The 19,228-nt window shown below is 38.4% G+C and overlaps 1 long non-coding RNA gene and 1 other non-coding gene across 2 annotated transcripts; both read right to left on the bottom strand.

Moving 5' to 3' along the window:
- Positions 1 to 2,098: 2,098 nt before the first annotated feature.
- Positions 2,099 to 13,645, bottom strand: LOC123598242. Its single transcript, XR_006712458.1, has 2 exons — positions 13,373 to 13,645; positions 2,099 to 2,380 (listed from the first exon to the last, which is right to left on the bottom strand). It is a non-coding gene; the product is annotated as an uncharacterized LOC123598242 (long non-coding RNA).
- A 5,239-nt stretch (positions 13,646 to 18,884) lies between these two features.
- Positions 18,885 to 18,950, bottom strand: LOC123600223. The gene has a single exon (XR_006713582.1). It is a non-coding gene; the product is annotated as a small nucleolar RNA SNORD58 (small nucleolar RNA).
- Positions 18,951 to 19,228: the final 278 nt, after the last annotated feature.

Raw genomic sequence — 19,228 nt, 5'->3', positions numbered from 1 at the left:
TCTTTCACCCCCACAATAAAGAAATAAGCACAAAGCCCTGGAAGTCTCTTAGGGTTCTGGAAACAATATATTCCCCACTTAGGAATATTGCTCCTGTCCATATAATGCATGACATGGAATGCTGTTAGCTTTGAGGGGGCTCGGAGCAAGGAAGGGCACTCTAACATGTACAAAGTGTGGTACAGTCAGAACTGCCACTTGGGTCATATGATCCAGCAGGCACTACAGTGAAGGAGATGTCCATAGTGGCAAAAAATACAGTAAGGGTCATATGGAGAACTCCAGTGGGAGAATCGCAAGGCTGGCCCCTGAAGTTCTGGAGAAAGTTAATGCTATCAATAGCAGAAAATTATACACCTTTTGAAAAACAGATCTTGGCAAGTTACAGAGGACAACTTACATTGGTAGAGGCAGAATGCTTGAGTATAGAGCATCATATGACCCACGCACCCAGAACTTTCCGTTATAAGCTATGTTTTGTCAATACAACCAAGTCAAAAAGTTGGATGGGCCCAGTATCAAGTCTCCATAAGATGGAAATGGTGTATCCAAGATCAAGTTCGAGCAGGATTAGAGGGCATAAGTAGCTGTATAAGCAAATAGATCAGACCCTCATGTCACTTATCACAGTTGCATTAACTCCCCTCCTATGGTTTGTACTATGACCTTGCAAAGTGTCCCATATGACCAGTCAAAATGGAGAGAAAAGCCCAAGATTGGTTTATAGATGGGTCGACTCATTAAGTGCATTAAATGGATTAGCCATTTTGAAATGGATTATAGCAATATTCAGAGGTGGTCCTAGAAGACAGTGGAGACAGTAGAGAGGGGAAATCTTTCAAAAGGACAGAACTAGGAGCAGAGTACCTGGTCATCTGCTTTGGTGGAAGGACTAAAGCAAAAGGGACTGGAAGACCAGAGACAAAGAGGTCTGCTTAGAGTAATGTGTATAGAAATGTGGAAGTAGGTACAAAGTGTAAAGGGTTTTGTATCACACATTAACACCAGTCAGAAAGCATCCACCAGATACTAAACAACAAAGTAGACAAAATGGCTCAGCTAACTGATATTAATCAGATCTCATTATCAGCAATCCCAGAGATGACATGATGGTCACATAATGGCAGTGTGGCAGAGATGGAGGCTACATATGTGCCCAATAGCATGGACTCATATTTAGCAAGCCCAATCCAGTTGCCTCTGTCTCTGAAACTCTAACTTTTCTGCAACAGAGATCAATATTATGCTCACAATGTAGCGTTATTTTCCAAGGAAATCATCCTGGACATTGGAATTTTCCTATTCTGAAAGGCTAGTGGTTCACTCTTATGAAGATAATACTTATTCCAGATAGAAGTTTGCCTTTCCTAAGAGAGCCTCAGCCAGGAGCTTATAAAATACTTTATTCACAGGTATGGAATCCAACACAGCATAATATCTGACCAGGAGACCTGATTTAGAGCAAAAGTGCAGGAATGGACCTATGACTATGGGTCCAATTGGTATATCACATACCAGATGCAGCCAGGCTCAAAAAATGCCAAAATGGCAACTGAAGTACCAATTTTGTCTGTCTGCCTGCTTGTCTATATTTATTCGTCAGAGTAACATACCAAAAATTGAAATAGTGATTATTTCTCTATGGCAATTTTTATTTTCTTATTTTTACTTACCCGTATTTTCTATAGTTTCTAAATGTGTTAGTGTTAAGTCGAAGGGAAAAGGTAAAGAAAACTCTTTCATTGCTTCAGAAAATAGCCCTCTAACTTCTGAGCTCCAGAATCTTTGCCTTTCTCTCTTGAATTTTCTAAAGCCTGTGTGGCTCTTTTATCACCATAAAAATCTGGTGCTTTCAGAAACACTTCTTACCACAGAAATCTGTATCATGGAAGCATTTGTCTCCCATTGTCCTGGACTCTCTGAATCTGTCATTGTTCTTCTATCAGGGTTCTGAGTGCTTCTTGTAGAATCTGGCAAAGAAGTTTACCTGGTACTTTCTGAGTTCTAGAAGCCTGCTAGTATTTATCTCAAGTCCCAGAAACTCCTATTCCACAGTGAATCTGTGTTATTTATTGCTGTATAACAAATTACCCCCAAATTAGCAGTTAAAGCAGTATTTATTATCTCACACAGTTCCCAAAGGTCAGATCCAGGAACAGGTTAGCAGGGTAGATCTGGTTAGGATCTCTTATGATGTTGCAGTCAATGTCATCTGGAGCTGCCATCATGTCAAGCCTTGAATGATGCCAAGGAGCTGCTCCAAGATGACTCACTCACATGGTTTTTGGTTCAGTTCTTCATTGTGTCTATCTTTCCTCACCACACGGCAGCTGTTTTCCCCCAGAATGAGCAATCCAAGAGACAGTAACCTAGATAGAAGCTGCAATTGCAATATCTTTTATAGCCTAGTCTTGGAATTAACACATCAATTATGTCATATTCAGTTTGTTAGAAGCAATTCACTGTGTCTAGCCCATACTTAAAAGAAGGGAAGACTCTTATAGAGAGTAGCAAAGAATTTATGGATATATTTTAAAACCACAGAATCCAACTTGGGAAAGACTTCCAGATGTAGCAGAATCCACCCATCCCATTAGTTTCCTCTGAAGCTTAAGACTGTCTCCAGGGAATAGTGGCAAATTGCTGAGTTCAAACCTAGCTAGGTATTCAGAAACCTGTACACCATATACACTTATTATCTTCCTGAGCTGTGGAAGCCATCACTTATTCCTTCTCTTCAGTACATGTGGATAATCCTGGGGTGTCATGAGGTCCTTGAATTTTATTTTTAAAAAAAAAAATTTTTTTTTTACGTTTATTTATTTTTGAGACAGAGAGAGACAGAGCATGAACGGGGCGGGGGGGGGGGGCGCAGAGAGAGAGGGAGACACAGAATCGGAAGCAGGCTCCAGGCTCTGAGCCATCAGTCCAGAGCCTGACGCGGGGCTCGAACTCACGGACCGCGAGATCGTGACCTGAGCTGAAGTCGGATGCTTAACTGACTGAGCCACCCAGGCGCCCCGAGGTCCTTGAATTTTAAAAGAGCACCCTTTAATTACCAACCATGCTGTTATTTTCCTCAAGCTCCAGAACTGTGTTGAGATTTGAGGTCACAAAATACAAAGAAAAGCCACAGAATATAAAAAGGATAGGCTTTTCACTCAGGAAGAACCACTAATTTATTCTTTGTTCAAATAAATAAATGAAAAACAAATAAAAATCAGTTTACAGGAGTATTCAGCAATAGTGTATGAAATGGGATATTTGTAATCCGTAGGCCTGAAAAGTATGGAAGGAAAGATTTGGGTTCAGTGATCAGTAAAAGTTTGATGAAGAGCTGATTACTATTAAACTAAATCTGTTTCCAGGCATCACTGGAAACAAGAACTAGATTATTCTTCTGCCAGAAACAGCAACAACAACAACAACCAGACAAAATGCTTTTGAAACTTAAAAAATTACCTTAAGAAACTAGAAAAAGAAGAGCAAATTAAGTTCAGAATACACAGAAGGGAAATAATGAAGATAAAACAGAAATAAAATAGAAAACAATACGGACTTCAAGCTGTATTACAAAGCTATAATCATCAAGACAGCCTGGTACTGGCATAAGAACAGACACTCAGATCAATGGAACAGAACAGAGAACCCAGAAATGGACCCACAAACATATGGCCAACTAATCTTTGACAAAGCAGGAAAGAATATCTAATGGAATAAAGACAATCTCTTCAGCAAGTGGTGCTGGGAAACTGCACAGCAACATGCAGAAAAATGAACCTGGACCACTTTCTTACACCATACACAAAAATAAACTCAAAATGGATGAAAGACCTAAATGTAAGACAGGAAGCCATCAAAATCCTTGAGGAAAAAGCAGGCAAAAACCTGTTTGGCCTTGGTGCAGCAACTTCTTACTCAACACGTCTCTGGAGGCAAGGGAAACAAAAGCAAAAATGAACTATTGGGGCCTCATCAAAATAAAAAGCTTCTGGGGGGTGGGAGGGAGGAGAGGGTGGGTGATGGGTATTGAGGAGGGCACCTTTTGGGATGAGCACTGGGTGTTTTATGGAAACCAATTTGACAATAAATTTCATATATTATAAAAAAAAAAATAAAAAAAAAATAAAAAGCTTCTGCACAGAGAAGGAAACAATCAACAAAACTAAAAGGCAACCGACAGAATGGGAGAAGATATTTGCAAACAAACAAAAAAACCCCCATAAAGATACAAACCATATGTTAAACCATAAACAAACAAAAAACTAACCATAAAGGGTTAGTATCCAAAATCTGTAAAGAACTTAGCAAACTCAACCCCCAAAAAACAAAGAATCCAGTGAAGAAATGGACAGAGGACATGAATAGACACTTTTCCAAAGAAGACATCCAGATGGTCAACAGGCACGTGAAAAAATGCTTAACATCTCTCATCATCAGGGAAATACAAATCAAAACCACAATGAGATACCACCTCACACCTGTCAGAATGGCTAACATGAACAACTCAGGCAACAAAAGATGTTGACGAGGATGTGGAGAAAGAGGATCTCTTTTGCACTGCTGGTGGGAATGCAAGCTGGTGCAGCCACTCTGGAAAACAGTATGAAGGTTCCTCAAAAATTAAAAGTAGAACTACCCTATGACCCAGCAATTGCACTACTAGGTACTTATCCAAGGGATACAGGTATGATGTTTCAAAGGGGCATATGCACTCCAATGTTTATAGCAGCATTATCAACAATAGCCAAAGTATGGAAAGAGCCCAAATGTCCATCGATGGACGAATGGATAAAGAAGATGAGGTGTGTGTGTGTGTGTGTGTGTGTGTGTGTGTGTGTATGTATATATGTGTGTATACAATGGAGTATTACTTGGCAATCAAAAAGAATGAAATCTTGCCATTTGCAACTATGTGGATGGAACTTGAGGCATTATGCTAAGTGAAATTTGTCAAAGAAAGACAAATGTCATATGACCTCACTCATATGAGAACTTTTAGACATAAAACAGATGAACATAAGGTAAGGGAAGCAAAAATAATATAAAAACAGAGAGGGGGACAAAAACATAAGAGACTTAAATATGGAGAACAGAGGGTTGCTGGAGGAGTTATGGGAGGGGGAATGGGCTAAATAGGTAAGAGGCATTAAGGAATCTACTCCTGAAATCATTGTTGCGCTATATGCTAACTAACTTAGTTGTAAATTTAAAAAATAAATTACATAAAAATAAAAATAAAATAGAAAACAATAGAGAAAAATCAGTGAAACCAAAAGTTGGTTCTTTAAGATAATCAATAACATTAATAAACTAATAAATCTCTAGCCAGCTTGGTTAAGAAAAAGAAAGAGAGTATGCAAATTAACAATATCAAGAATGAAATTAGTGACATCACTAAAGATTCTAGAGCTATTAAAAAGATAATAAGGGAATATTATGAATAACTTTGTACTATAAATCCAACAGCTTAGATAAAATGGACAAATTCCTTGAAGGACAGGGCGCCTGGGTGGCTCAGTCAGTTGAATCAGACTTCAGCTTAGGTCATGTTCTCACAATCCGTGAGTTCGACCCCACGTGGGGCTCCGTGCTGTCGTAACAGCTCAGAGCCTGGAGCCTGCGTCGGATTCTCTATCTCCCTCTCTCTCTGCCCCCTCCCCCACTCAAGCTCTGCCTCTCTCCCTCTCAAAAAATAAACTTGAAAAAAAATTCCTTGAAGGACACAAACTACTAAAATTTACTCAAGAAGAAAAAATTAACAGAGCCCTACATCTTTTAAAGAATTAAATTTGTGGTTAAAAACCTTCATACAAAGAAAACTCCACACCCAGATTGCTTCACTGTCAAATTGTAACTAACATAGAAGGAAGAAATAATACCAATTCTGCATAAACTCTCTTAGAAAATTGAAAAGCAGAGAGTTTTTCTCAACTCGTTCTATAAGGCTAGTATTATCCTGATACCCAAACCAGACAAAGACATTGTAAGAAAAGAAAACTTTAGACCAATGTCCTTTGTGAACATAGTGCAAAAATTCTAAAAATATTTTTACCAAGTCAAATCCAACAATATATAAATGGAATATTACATTATAGCCAAATAGGATTCATCCCAGGAATGCAAGGGTAGTTTAACATTTGAAAAACCAATCAAGGCAATTTATCATATTAATGAACAGAAAAAGAAAAGCTATAAGATCATCTCAATATATGGAGGAAAAACATTGAACAAAATCGAGCATCCATTGCCAATAAAAACTCTTACAAACTAAAATTAGAAGAGAACTTCCTCAACTTGATAATGACATATATCAAAAACCTATGGCTAACATCAAACTTAATGGTGAAAGATAGAATGCTTTCCACCTAAGATTAGAGACAAGTCAATGATACTCATTCTCACCACTTCTATTCAACATTGTACTAGAGGTTCTAGTCAGAGTAGTAAATTAAAGAAGAGAAATAAAACACTTCCAGATCAGAAAGAGCACAATTATCTTTATTCACAGATGAAATAGTTATCTATGTACAAAATCTGAAAGAATCTCCAAAAATACACTAGAGCAAATAAATGAGCTCGGTAAGGTCTCAGCACACAATATTAACCTACAAAAATCTATTGTATTCCTGTATATTTCCAATAAACAATTGGAATTGAAATTTTAACATACTATTTACAATAGTATCAAAAATATGAAATACTTAGAGACAAATCTGACATAAGATGTGAAAGGCTTGTATATTGAAAACTATAAAATCTTATTGAAAGAAACACTAAATATATTGAAAGCCATACTTTGTACATGAGTCAAAAGACTCAATATTGTTCAGATGTCACTTCTCCCCCAATTTGTTCTCTAGATTCAATGCAATTCCAATGAAAATCTCAGTCAACTTTTTCATAGAAATTGATAAGCTAACTCTAAAATTCATGTGGAAATGCAAACATATTTTAATAGCCAAACAATTTTGAAAAAAGAAAAAAAGAACAAAGTTGGAGAGTAAATATTACCCGAATTCAAGACTTCTTATAAAGTTACACTATTCAAGACTATGTGATATTGGTGTAAAGATAGACAAATAAATTAATACAATAGATACTTTGGGAAAAACACCATATATTATGGACAACTGATTTTCAACAAACGTACAAAGTAAATTCAGTGAAAAACGAGAGTCTTTTCAACAAATAGTGTTGGAATAACTGTATATCCAGATACAAACCAATGAGCTTAAATCTATACCTCATACCTCCCTCTCTCTCTGCCCTCCCCCTGCTCATACTCTGTCTGTCTCTATCTCTCTCCAAAATAAATAAACATTTAAAAAAAGGCGGGGGGAGCCTGGGTGGCTCAGTTGGTTACACGTCCGACTTTAGCTTAAGTCATGATCTCACGGTTTGTGAGTTCAAGCCTCGCATAGGGCTCTGTGCTGACTGCTCAGAGCCTGGAGCCTGCTTCGGATTCTGTGTCTCCCTCTCTTTCTGCCCTCCCTGCTCACACTCTGTCTCTTTCTCTCTCTCCAAAATAAATAAACATTAAAAACAATCTATACCTCATGCTATATGCAGAAATGAACTCAAAATGGACCATAACCTAGATGTAAAATCTAAAAAAATTATGCTTCTGGAAACAGTGTAAAATGTTTGTGATCTTAAGTTAGGTAGACATTTCTAAGATATAATACCAAAAGACTAATCCATAAAATAAAAGCGATAAATTAGACTTCATCAAAATTAAACATTTTTATCTTCAAAAGATATTGTTTAGGAAATAAAAATGCAAGCCACTGACTAGGAGAAACTCAATAAGGAGACAAATAATCCAATAAAAAATGAGCAAAAGATTTGAATATCTTCACCAAAGAAAATATATGGATGCCAAAAAAGCACATAAAAAGATCCTCAATATTATTAGTCATTAGGGAAATGCAAATTAAAACCATACCTACCACTATGCAGCCATTATAATGAAAAAATAGATATGAAGTATCAGGGTGCCTGGGTGGCTCAGTTGGTTGGGCGTCTGACTTCGTATCAGGTCATGATCTTATGGTCCATGGGTTCAAGCCCCACATCAGGCTCTGTGCTGACAGCTCAGAGCCTGGAGCCTGTTTTGGATTCTGTGTCTCCCTCTCTCTCTGCTCCTCCCCTGCTTGTGCCCTGTTTCTCTCTCTCTCTCTCAAAAATAAATACTAAAAACTTTTTTTTAAAAAACCTATATATTTCTTTAAAAAAAGATAATATGAAGTATTGACAATGATGTGGAAAAACTGAAACTTCATACTCTGTTTATGGGAATATAAGACAATATCAACTGGTTTGGAAGTCTTTTAAGAAGTTAAATATACACTTATCACATGATCAAGCCAAACTCCTAGGTATTTACCCAAGAGGAAAGTCAACATAAGTGTATACAAATACTTGTACCTGAATGTTCATAACAGATTTATTTGTAATAGCCAAAAAGTTGGAACAACCCAAATGTTAATGGATAAATGTACAAACAAATTGTGATATAGCCATACAATGGTGTACTACTCAGAATAGAACACAATGAACTATTGATACATACAACAACGTGAATGAATCTCAAAATAATTATGGTAAGTAAAAGAATTCTGACTAAAATAAAATAAAATAAAATAAAAAGTGTACATACATACTGTGTTATTAAAACTCTAGACAATGCAAACTAATCTATGGTGATAGAAAATAGATTAGTGGTTACCTGGTTAGGGAGTAGCTAGGGAGAGGATCCATACGGACATGAAAACTTGTATAGGTGATGAATACATTGCCTATTTTGACTGTGGTGATTGCTTCACAGGTGTCTACATACATTAAAACATCAAATCATACATTTCAAACATATACAGTTTACTGTATACCACTTACACCTCAATAAAGGTATTTAAAATTTGTAAAAGTGATAGTTTACCAAGGACTTGAAGGAAGTAAGGAAGTTAGTGTTATGGATAGTTAATGTGAGGTTTTAAAAATTCTTTAACCAGGGGCGCCTGGATGGCTCAGTCTGTTGAACGTCAGACTCTTGATTTCAGCTCTGGTCATGATCCGAGGGTTGTGGGACCAATCCCTCCCCCCACCCATTTGGGCTCTGCTCTGAGCATGAAGCCTGCATGAGATTCTCTCTCTCTCCCTCTGCCCCTCTCCCCACTCATGCACGCTCTCTCTAAAATAAAAAAAAATTTTTTTAATCACAATGAGACACAAACGAAAGGATACTAAGAGAGAGAGTTGTAAAAGAGGTTAGTTTTGTTTTGTTTTATTGCAGATGAGGAGTGTGCGTGTGTGTGTGTCTGTGTATGTGTGCATGTGTGATATTTTGTAATTCAACCAGTCAAAGCTTTGATACTAACCACACTGCCCTTGCCTGTCTACCTGAAGGTGAGCTTGCTCAATGATCTATATGGGACTGGGCCCCAGAGTGAGTTCTTTTAGCTAGCCAATGAGCATCAACAACAGGAGGGATGTCCTTTCCCTCCGCTAAACCCCTGCCAAACTAAGCAAACAAATGTTCCAAAACAGGAAGATATTCGGATGATTTCTATTACTTTCAAAAGTTATGAATCCATGGTGATGGCCAGTCTTGGCCTCTTACTTGAGACCCTGAGGGACTGACAGGTTTCTCCTCAGTCTTTTGTAGAAACACAAAAAAACAAGCATTGCTTTTTATACTAAGAAGCTTAAAGCAGGGTTTTTATGGATGTTTCATAAATTTTCCTTTATTGCAAAGATGAGTCCTATCTTCTTGGAAGGACCACAGATCTTGGTGTACCTTAAGAATAATAGACAACAGTTACAGCCTGTTCATCTTACCTCCTTTCCATGAAGAGAGAGAGAGAGGGACAGAGAGACACAGAGAGAGATACAGAGAGAGAGAGAGACAGAAAGAAAGACACACACACACACACACACACACACACACACACACACACACAGAATCATTATATAACAGTGTTAGGGGCATCACGATCCCCTCTATCTCCCCCATGGATTTTCTCAGGATTGCACATAGACAAAGGTCTGGAAGGAGACACAAGAAACCATCCATGGTTACCCATGGGCAGTTAGAATAGAGAAGATGAGGGTAGGAAGACTTTCTGTGTCTTTTGGATATTTCATGAGTGCTTATACTCTTGGAATTAAAGCTCTCTTAAAAAAATTATTCCTGCTGTGAATTAGTCCTGTATGCCTGTTAGGTGTGTATGTTGAAATAGACCCAAAAATATAATCTGAGGAAAATCTTTGCCCTGCATTTTCTAGTTCTACCTCCATGCAAAAGTTTGGTGGCTTTATATTTTGGCATACTGGTTAGATGTTTTCCTTTCATAAAGGGTATTAATTCTATGTTGATTATGCTTAATTACACCATAAAACTTCTATAGTTTAGATTATTTTTAAGTGTTTATTTATTTAATTTGAGAGAGAGATAGAGAGGGAGAGAGAGAAAGTGCCAGCAGAAAGAGAGGGAGAGAGAGAATCCCAAACAGGTGCCGTGGTGTCAGTGCAGAGCCTGACATGGGGCTCGAACTCGTGAACCATGAGATCATGACCTGAGCCAAAATCAAGAGTCGGACACTTAACTGACTGATCTACAACTGACTGAGCCACCCAAGCGCCCCTAGATTCTTCTCAGAAAATATAACCTTGAGTTATCTGGTGTTGAATTATTAGCAAAAGTTTTGCTATAAAAATCACATCCAGGGAGAATGGCCCAATGGGAATGGGCTCCTTCTCCAGACATTTTAAATTCTGTCAGGTTTGGAGATAGATCCTTGGAGAGATTTCTGGGGCCGCATTGTCTCAACATCCATCTCCCTCAGGACATGCCCTTTTCTGTCCTATATTTTGTCATTGTGCCTTGAGTGTACACTGAGAGGTGTTTTAAGAAACAACCACATTACATCTATCATTGTATATATGGTAGGATTGTTATTGAGAACATTATCTAGATATCACAATAATATAAGAAAAGCTGTGTTTCTTCCTGAGCATCTGGTCCTCTTTTATCTTTTGCTATTCACACTATAAATCTTGCAGTAGCTTTGCTTTCCCTTCACTACTATGCAACTCTAAGCCAAATTTGTGTGCTTCCTAGTGCCTATACAGAAGTACAGGGATGAATTTCAGTGCCTGGATGTTATACATTATACTATATTATACATTATATTACATTAATTAAATTTTTTTCATGTTTATTTTTGAGAGAGAGAGAGAGAGAGAAAGAGCAGGAATGGGGAAGAGAAGAGAGGGAGACACAGAATCTGAGGCAGGTTCCAGGCTCTGGGCTGTCAGCACAGAGCCTGATGTGGGACTTGAACTCACAAACTGCGAGATCATGACCTGAGCCGAAATTGGACACTTAAACACCCAGACACCCCTATTTTTCTGCTTTTTAAAAATGTCTTACTTATTTTTGAGAGAGAGAGAGCAAGTGGGGGAGGGACACAGAGAGAGAGGGACAGAAGATCCAAAGTGGGCTCTGTGCTGACAGCAGAGAGCCCAATGTAGGGCTCAAACTCATGGACCATGAGATCAGGACCTGAGCCGAAGTAGGATGCTCAATCAATTAAGTCACCCAGGCACCCCAGTATTTTTCTACTTTTTAACTTTCTCTTTGCCCCTTTTCCTCATTTATGTTAATACATTTTTATTGTTATGTATCATGTATTTCTATAAATGATTCCAAAGCTCCACCCCTTCCTTTTTTTGAATAAAGAGTAATAAGGGATTCACTTTCACTTTGGAGTACAAATTTGCTAAACCTCTCATGATTCAAACTAGGATTCCAAAGTCTTCAACAAAGCTTCTGACTATACCATATTAATACCATTGTCCTCAACATTAACATTAAACCCTGTTGTCACAACACTAGAGTGACCATGAGAATCACAGACCCCTATGAAGTCAACATCGTCTAGATCAAGCTATTATGTTTTGGTTAGTGACAAAAAAAAAAAAAAGTCGTAAGCTTAAGCTTATGGACTTATGCTCCAGACTAAGTTAATTTATTTATTTTTCAAAATATTTATTACTAGTTTACTATGTACCAGGCATGCAGTTAGGTTCTATAGATACAATAGTAAACAAAAACCAGACAGGGCCTACGTCCTCAAAGAGTTTATAATCTAAAAGTGAAAAAAAAAAACAACCCACTAGTCTTATAATCCCACAAATGTACTTACTTGTCATGAACAGGCTTTGGGAGCTTGTGATGTGGGATCAGAACCTGTCTTGGGAGTCAGGGAAGACTTGTTTGAATTGATATTTTGCAGGACAACTAGGAGTTTGGGGAGAGGATAAGAAAAGGCAAGAAGCATTTGGGGAAGTGAGAACAGCATTTGCAAAAGCCATGTGGCAGGATGGAGCACAGTGCAATGGAGGAACTGCAAGAAAAGCCCTGTGGGTAAATGCAGACATTTGAGGGACAGTGGTGCTAGCTGAGGCTACAGGAGTATGCAAGTGGAACCGAGTAAACCACTGAACTGTTTTAAATAATGACTAACTGTGTGAGCTATGATAAGTGATCCAACTTTTTAAAGCCTGTTTTCCTGGCTGTAGAACACTGATCTTTTTCTTTTTCTTTTTTTTTTAATATTTATTTATTTTGAGTGGAGGGGAGTGAGTGAGGGAGGGACAGAGAGAGAGGGGAAGAGAGAGAGAATCCCAAGCAGACTCCACGATGTCAGCACAGAGCCATGAACTGTGAGATCATGATCTGAGCTGAGATCAAGAGTTGGTTGCTTAACTGACTGAGCGACCCAGGGGCCACGAGAACACTGATCTTTAACTGCATGGTGATGCTGAGCTACCTACCAAGCTACTGTTAAAGTTACAAGGGGATTTAAGCTAAACTTTCTCTAGGGACCAGCATACTGGAAAATCCCATTTACCTAAGGGAAAAACCATTTACTTTTGGCAGGGGGGGGGGGGGGGGTCGGTGGGGAGGGTGGGGGGTGGGGGGAAGGCCCTTGGGGAATTTTTTTGTTTTTTGTCTTTTAATCAAATTATGCACAGTGAAAGAACAGTCTCACATGTAAATAGTCTTGTGATGATAGCCAAAACGGAAACAGTGTCTGCCCCACCGTCTTGGTACCAATGCTTTTACTTAACGGTTTTGTTAATGTCCACAGAAAACTTACAATATGCAAGACACTTTCAGCTATGTTATTTTGTTTAATTCACACAAGAGGCCTATGACTTAAGTAGCATTTTTAATCTTTTAGAGATAAGAAAACTAGTAACCAGAGAAATTAGATAACTTACTCAAAAATACATAACTGAAAAATTATAGAACTGGAATTCAAACTCAGGTAGTCTGATCCAAATCCACAAAGATATCACTCACCTCGGGCACCTCAACAAGACTGGATGTGGTCCAAAGTTGCCTGTCAGACCTTACAGTGACAATGAGGAAGGAAAGGAAAAATTGTATCCACCAGTACTCATTCCATGAGCCTGATGTAAAATAAAGCTTATCTTTTCAGAAAATGACCTCAACTTCTGTTATCAACCCCCATCAGGTAAGACATGACCATACTATGTCTCTTCCTACACACACCCGCCTATGATAAAGCTTAATATATATATTAGGTACAGTAATATATTAATGATAATAATAAAAAAGAACAATTATAATAATATACTGTAATGAAAGTTATGTGAATATAGTGTTTCTCTCTCTCTCAAAACATCTTATCATACTGTACTCACCCTACTTCTTGTGATGTTGTGAGATGATTAAATGTCTATGTGATGAGATGAAGTGAGGTGAATGACATGGGCATTGTGACGTAGTGTTAGGCTGCTACTGACCTTCCGAGAGTATGTCAGAAAGAGGATCATCTGCTTCTGGCTCGCGGTTGACCATGGGTAACTAAAACTGTGGGAAGCGAAACCACAAATGAGGGAGGACTGGTCCCCCAGCTTAAAAGAAGGAAATGAAATAGATAAACCCTTCTGCCAATAAAGATAAAAGATTCTGTTTCCCCAGTTGACTTTGACAGGGAGTGAGTTCTGTAAGACCTGTACTTTATAAAGAGAAGGGAAATATCACCCAACGTCCATATCTGTAGAACTTGGCTTGCATTCTGTAATGAAGGAGAATATAACATCTGTCAATACTTCTGTTTTAATAAGAAAACTACCTTTACAAGAAAATCAGACCCGCAATGGGATGGGATAGGATGTCCTAGACATGAGTTCTAACTTAGTGCAGGATTCTTTTTTTTTTTTTTTTTTTTTAATTTTTTTTTAACGTTTATTTATTTTTGAGACAGAGAGAGACAGAGCATGAATGGGGGAGGGTCAGAGAGAGGGAGACACAGAATCTGAAACAGGCTCCAGGCTCTGAGCTGTCAGCACAGAGCCCGACGCGGGGCTCGAACTCACGGACCACGAGATCATGACCTGAGCCGAAGTCGGCCGCCCAACCAACTGAGCCACCCAGGCGCCCCAGTGCAGGATTCTTAACAAGCAAGCTCTCCAATCCTGCTGAGTCAATGGACAGGATCTATTTTCAGTTCTCAACTTGTCCTGAGATGCTGTAAGTCCCTTGCCAAGACCTGAATCAGTGCAACATCTGTGAGAACCAATTAAGAATGCCACATCACCTAGGAAGAGAGCAACAGAGTGCTGTGAATTCTTATTTGAATAAAAGTATCCAAAAGTGAAGAAAATTAGCCAGCTCTGTAGTCATGCAGTCAAATTTTTTGTTAACAATGAAAAAAAGGAGGACCTGCTCTGGTTGCTCCAATTCCATATTCCCTCAGCAACTAGATTTCTTCTTTCCTACTTCTCCTGACAGCATCAAGTTGGACACCATTTGTGATCGACATAGGCATTTGTCCTGAGAATCAAGGTTTCCTTGTAGACATCTTTGCCTGGGTGCTTGATTCTGTCATCTCTTTCAGAGGCTGCACTCTTACCTCCTGATCACCTGTTTGCTCACTGGGTTCCTAACCATCTACCTAGTTTTTGACATTCCTGGTCATTTAAGGCATTCTTTTGGGATTTCTGGTCAATTTGGTGTCTTTGCCTGATTTCTGGCACATTCTGAATTCTGCCTCTATTTGGTTCTTGCGTACTGATTTTTCCTGTTGTTTGGTTTTTGTGTACTTCTCTACTTCTGTTTTTCCATGCCTGTCCCCACTGCCTAGCAGATATCCACTTTCAACTTCCCTTACCTGCTTGATTTTTTTCAACCTGTTTTTACAAAGCACCACCATTATTCACAATTCCAGAACTGACATTTTTAGAGTTTTAGGTGTAGCGATCAAGAGGAAATACCCTTTTGGAAAGAGGAAATGCAAGATTGGAGTATAGGGTTGCTAGCTTTCTTTAGATTTCAATCTCAGGAAAACAATAATAGGGAACATAAAGTTAAAAAGATCTGCATTCAGGGCCGCCTGGGTGGCTCAGTCGGTTAAGCGGCCAACTTCAGCTCAGGTCATGATCTCACAGCTCGTGAGTTCGAGCTCCGTGTCGGGCTCTGTGCTGACAGCTCAGAGCCTGGAGCCTGCTTTGGATTCTGTGTCTCCCTCTCTCTCTGCCCTTAACCCACTCGCATTCTGTCTCTGTCTCTCTCAAAAATAAATAAACATTAAAAATTTTTTTTTAAAGATCTGAATTCAAAAGAAAGATACTTATCATTGGTAAAACAGACAATAAAATAAAAATCATCTAAGAAGAATGTAAAATAATAAATATGATAGATCACTGATTCTTAATAATATTCTATTTTTCATATCAAGAAAATCTTGTTCCTTTAAACTAACTGCTTTTAGTTTATTACCAAATTTTTAATATGTGAATTTAGATATGTTTTAATGGGTAAATATCTTAACATTTACAAACACTTATAATAGAGAATGTGTTTTTAGTGTGCCATATTTGAAATGTGTTTACTTTTTTTATTTTTTATTTTTTTTCAATGTTTATTTATTTTTGAGACAGAGAGAGACAAAGCATGAACGGGGGAGGGTCAGAGAGAGGGAGACACAGAATCTGAAACAGGCTCCAGGCTCTGAGCTGTCAGCACAGAGCCCTACGCGGGGCTCGAACTCACGGACTGTGAGATCGTGACCTGAGCCAAAGTCAGCTGCTTAACCGACTGAGCCACCCAGGCGCCCCGAAATGTGTTTAATTTCAAATCTAACTGAACTGTGCTATTTTCATAGGGATACACAGCCTCCTTTGGAAAAGCTTAATTTTAAGTTGTAGGAATTTTTATTATTTTTTTTTTTAATTTTAAGTTGTAGGAATTTTAATTCTTTTTTAAAAAATGTTAATGCTTATTTATTTTGAGAGAGAGAGAGAGCAGGGGAGGGGCAGAAAGGGAGGGAGAGAGAAAGAATCCCAAGCAGTCTCCGTGCTGCCACCACAGACCCCAATGTGGGGCTCGAACTCATGAACCACGAGATCATGACCTGAGCTGAAATCAAGAGTCGGATGCTTAACTGACTGAGCCACCCAAGGGCTCCTAAAAGAGTTAATTCCTAAGTTACACATATAGCAAGCTATCCTATACCATCAATATATTTTTCTTTTTTTTTTTTAAGTTTATTTATTTATTTTGAGAGATGGGGTGCAAGTGGGGAAGGGGCGAGGGAGAGAGGGAGAGGGAAGTGAGAGAGAGAGAGAGAGAGAGAGAGAAGGAAAGAGAGAAGGAGAGAGAGAGAATCCCAAGCAGGCTCCACACTGCCAGCACAGAGCCCAATGCGGGGCTTAAACCCACAAACCGCAAGATAACAACCCGAGCCGAAGTCAGATGCTTAACCAACTGAGCCACCCAGGCAGCCCTCAATATATATTTCTTGTAATTAAATGGGCAACTCACTCTTGTCCCTTCAAAAATAATAAATTATGTGATTCTAGAATTTTAGAGTTGGAATTTTCCTTGGAATCACAAAAACAAATTCCGTCATTTCTGTATTTTCCAGAAAAGTATAACCTTTGTTTTATTTTCAAGTGAACAGAGCAAAGCAGCAGAAATATGTAGGGAGTCAGACATCCTGTGGTAGAATTCTGACTGTGCACCTTCATAGCATGACCTTGGGCAAATTATCCAACCTTTCCTTACCTCAGAAAGATTTTTAACCAATTCCAGCTCCACAGTCTATGACCCAGGGCCAAGGCATCCTTGCACTGGTTTCACCTTGATAATATCCTAGACTTTAACTCTCTTCGTGTGTTCCTACCCTTATAATTAAATCTTTGCCTTGGTCTCTATTCCACAATTTATCTTCCAGTTGCCTGCCCAGCACAGCTGTCACCTCTAGATTTGGAGTCCTGCCCTTTACACAGGTCGTGATTATAGAACCTGACAATCTTTGGACAGACCTTCCAGTTACCACCTCCAGTCTGCTGGTCTGAATCCCAGAAAACTATCTCCCTCTGAGCTATTTGATTTTGTGTCAACTTGACTGTGTGTTCAACTGCTGCCTTTGGCCACCCACTGACAACTGCTTTGATGAACTATGGCCTGATACCTTGAAATATTTTGAGCACTTGTTAACATGTCAGTAACCCCAAGTTCCAATCCTATCCCAGTGGATATGTTCAAGTCTGGTTCTCTTCCCTTCTCTGGTATTAGTGGGCAAAACTCAGCCTACTTCCAAGGTGCCAGATATGTGATTCTATATGGTGTGAACCTATAGTATCAAGAAATTGTTAAGCTGTGTTCATTATAATCTGTTTAACAAGACAGAGACATAGGTGACATAGTTTAAAAAGATCTCTATTGATGTAACAATGGTCAAAATTATTACAAGAGCTGGTACTTAAAGGAACTAGTTTTGTTTACTAAAAAAATTGTGTAGGAAAGCTCATTCCCCTAAAACTCAAAAGTGGATTTTTACCTAAACTTTTTTGGGAGGGTTTGTTGAAGATGTTGGCTCTCCATGAATTTGTTGAATAAGAAATTTCACAGGAATGGTGTAAATTTATCTATTTACCCAGTTATGTTTTTGAAGTAAAAAACTCCTTTTATTGAATTTTTCACTTAAAAAAAAAAGTGATTGCTCATGGTTTTCCAGCATGGCATTTTTAGACATGGATGTGTGTGTATTAGCTAAGAACTTTATAACATATAGCCTCATTTAATCATTACATGGGTTTATTAACCTAGTATTAAAGATGAAACTGAGGCATGGAAATTTTAAGTAACTTGCTCGAGAAGGTCACACAGTTAGAAAGTAGTGGAACCAGACAAACAGAATCTGTCTCCATTTTTAACCTGTTTTTAGCTCCTAATCACTACATGGAAATAAGAAACACTGGGGAAAAAAAGGAAAAAAAAAAAACTTGGGAAAAGATAAGGAATATGCTCCATAAGAAGTCTGAACCCTCATTACATTTTCTGAATTGGTTGGTTCTGACTGGATTTTACTGGGGGTAATCAATGAGGAAACATCTGGGTCTCCTAAGATCTCTGCTGTCGTCTGAGAGAATTGGATGTTTCCTGGATTTGGATGGTTATTCCTGTGCTCAAGAGAACTGGGAAATATTTTGGACTGGTCTTCAGAAGAAAGACAACACCACAATCACCCTAATAAACAGTGCTCTGTAGTGTGATACCAGGCCACCTCTTGCTGCATTAAGTATGCAATTTTCCCCTTCTGTAGAGAGCATGACATATCTTTATACATAAAATAGGGAAACCAGATTGTGGAATGCATTTAAATGTTATAACTTTGACAATTATTCTATAGGAGATTCCATAGGAGACCCCGAGACCATTGCAGAGGCTGAAAAACTCTCAGTTTCAGGATAAGTTGATATCCTGCTGAAGATCATAACCCACCGTTATAAAGCAAACTCTTCAATAACTTCAATAACTAACAAGTTTTTTTCCCCCAGCAGTTGCTCAGAGAATAGTTGTTTTCGTGATTAATCTGAAGGTGTCCTGAGAAATGCCATCACTGCAGCCATGTAACAAGTTTTATATGATAATTTCTGATATGCTTGCTATGGTCATTGTGAATTCTTGATGTAAGTCTTTTACTGCCATGTTTTCACTGGGGGAATTTCAATTTTCAGAATTAGAGTGTTATGCCTCAAGTCAGACAAAATCTTAGCACCAAATTATTATAGGCTGTTCCTTTTCTTGAGGAATGATTCCAAAAAAACTATAACATTTCTTCAGGGAATGTACCAATAAGAATAAGAAATAGAATAAGACTGTCATTCAACTGTGATTCAGTTT

Source organism: Leopardus geoffroyi, chromosome C1 (assembly GCF_018350155.1).
Source record: "Leopardus geoffroyi isolate Oge1 chromosome C1, O.geoffroyi_Oge1_pat1.0, whole genome shotgun sequence".
Taxonomy (NCBI): domain Eukaryota; kingdom Metazoa; phylum Chordata; class Mammalia; order Carnivora; family Felidae; genus Leopardus; species Leopardus geoffroyi.
This window is presented reverse-complemented; position numbering and strand designations above follow the sequence as displayed.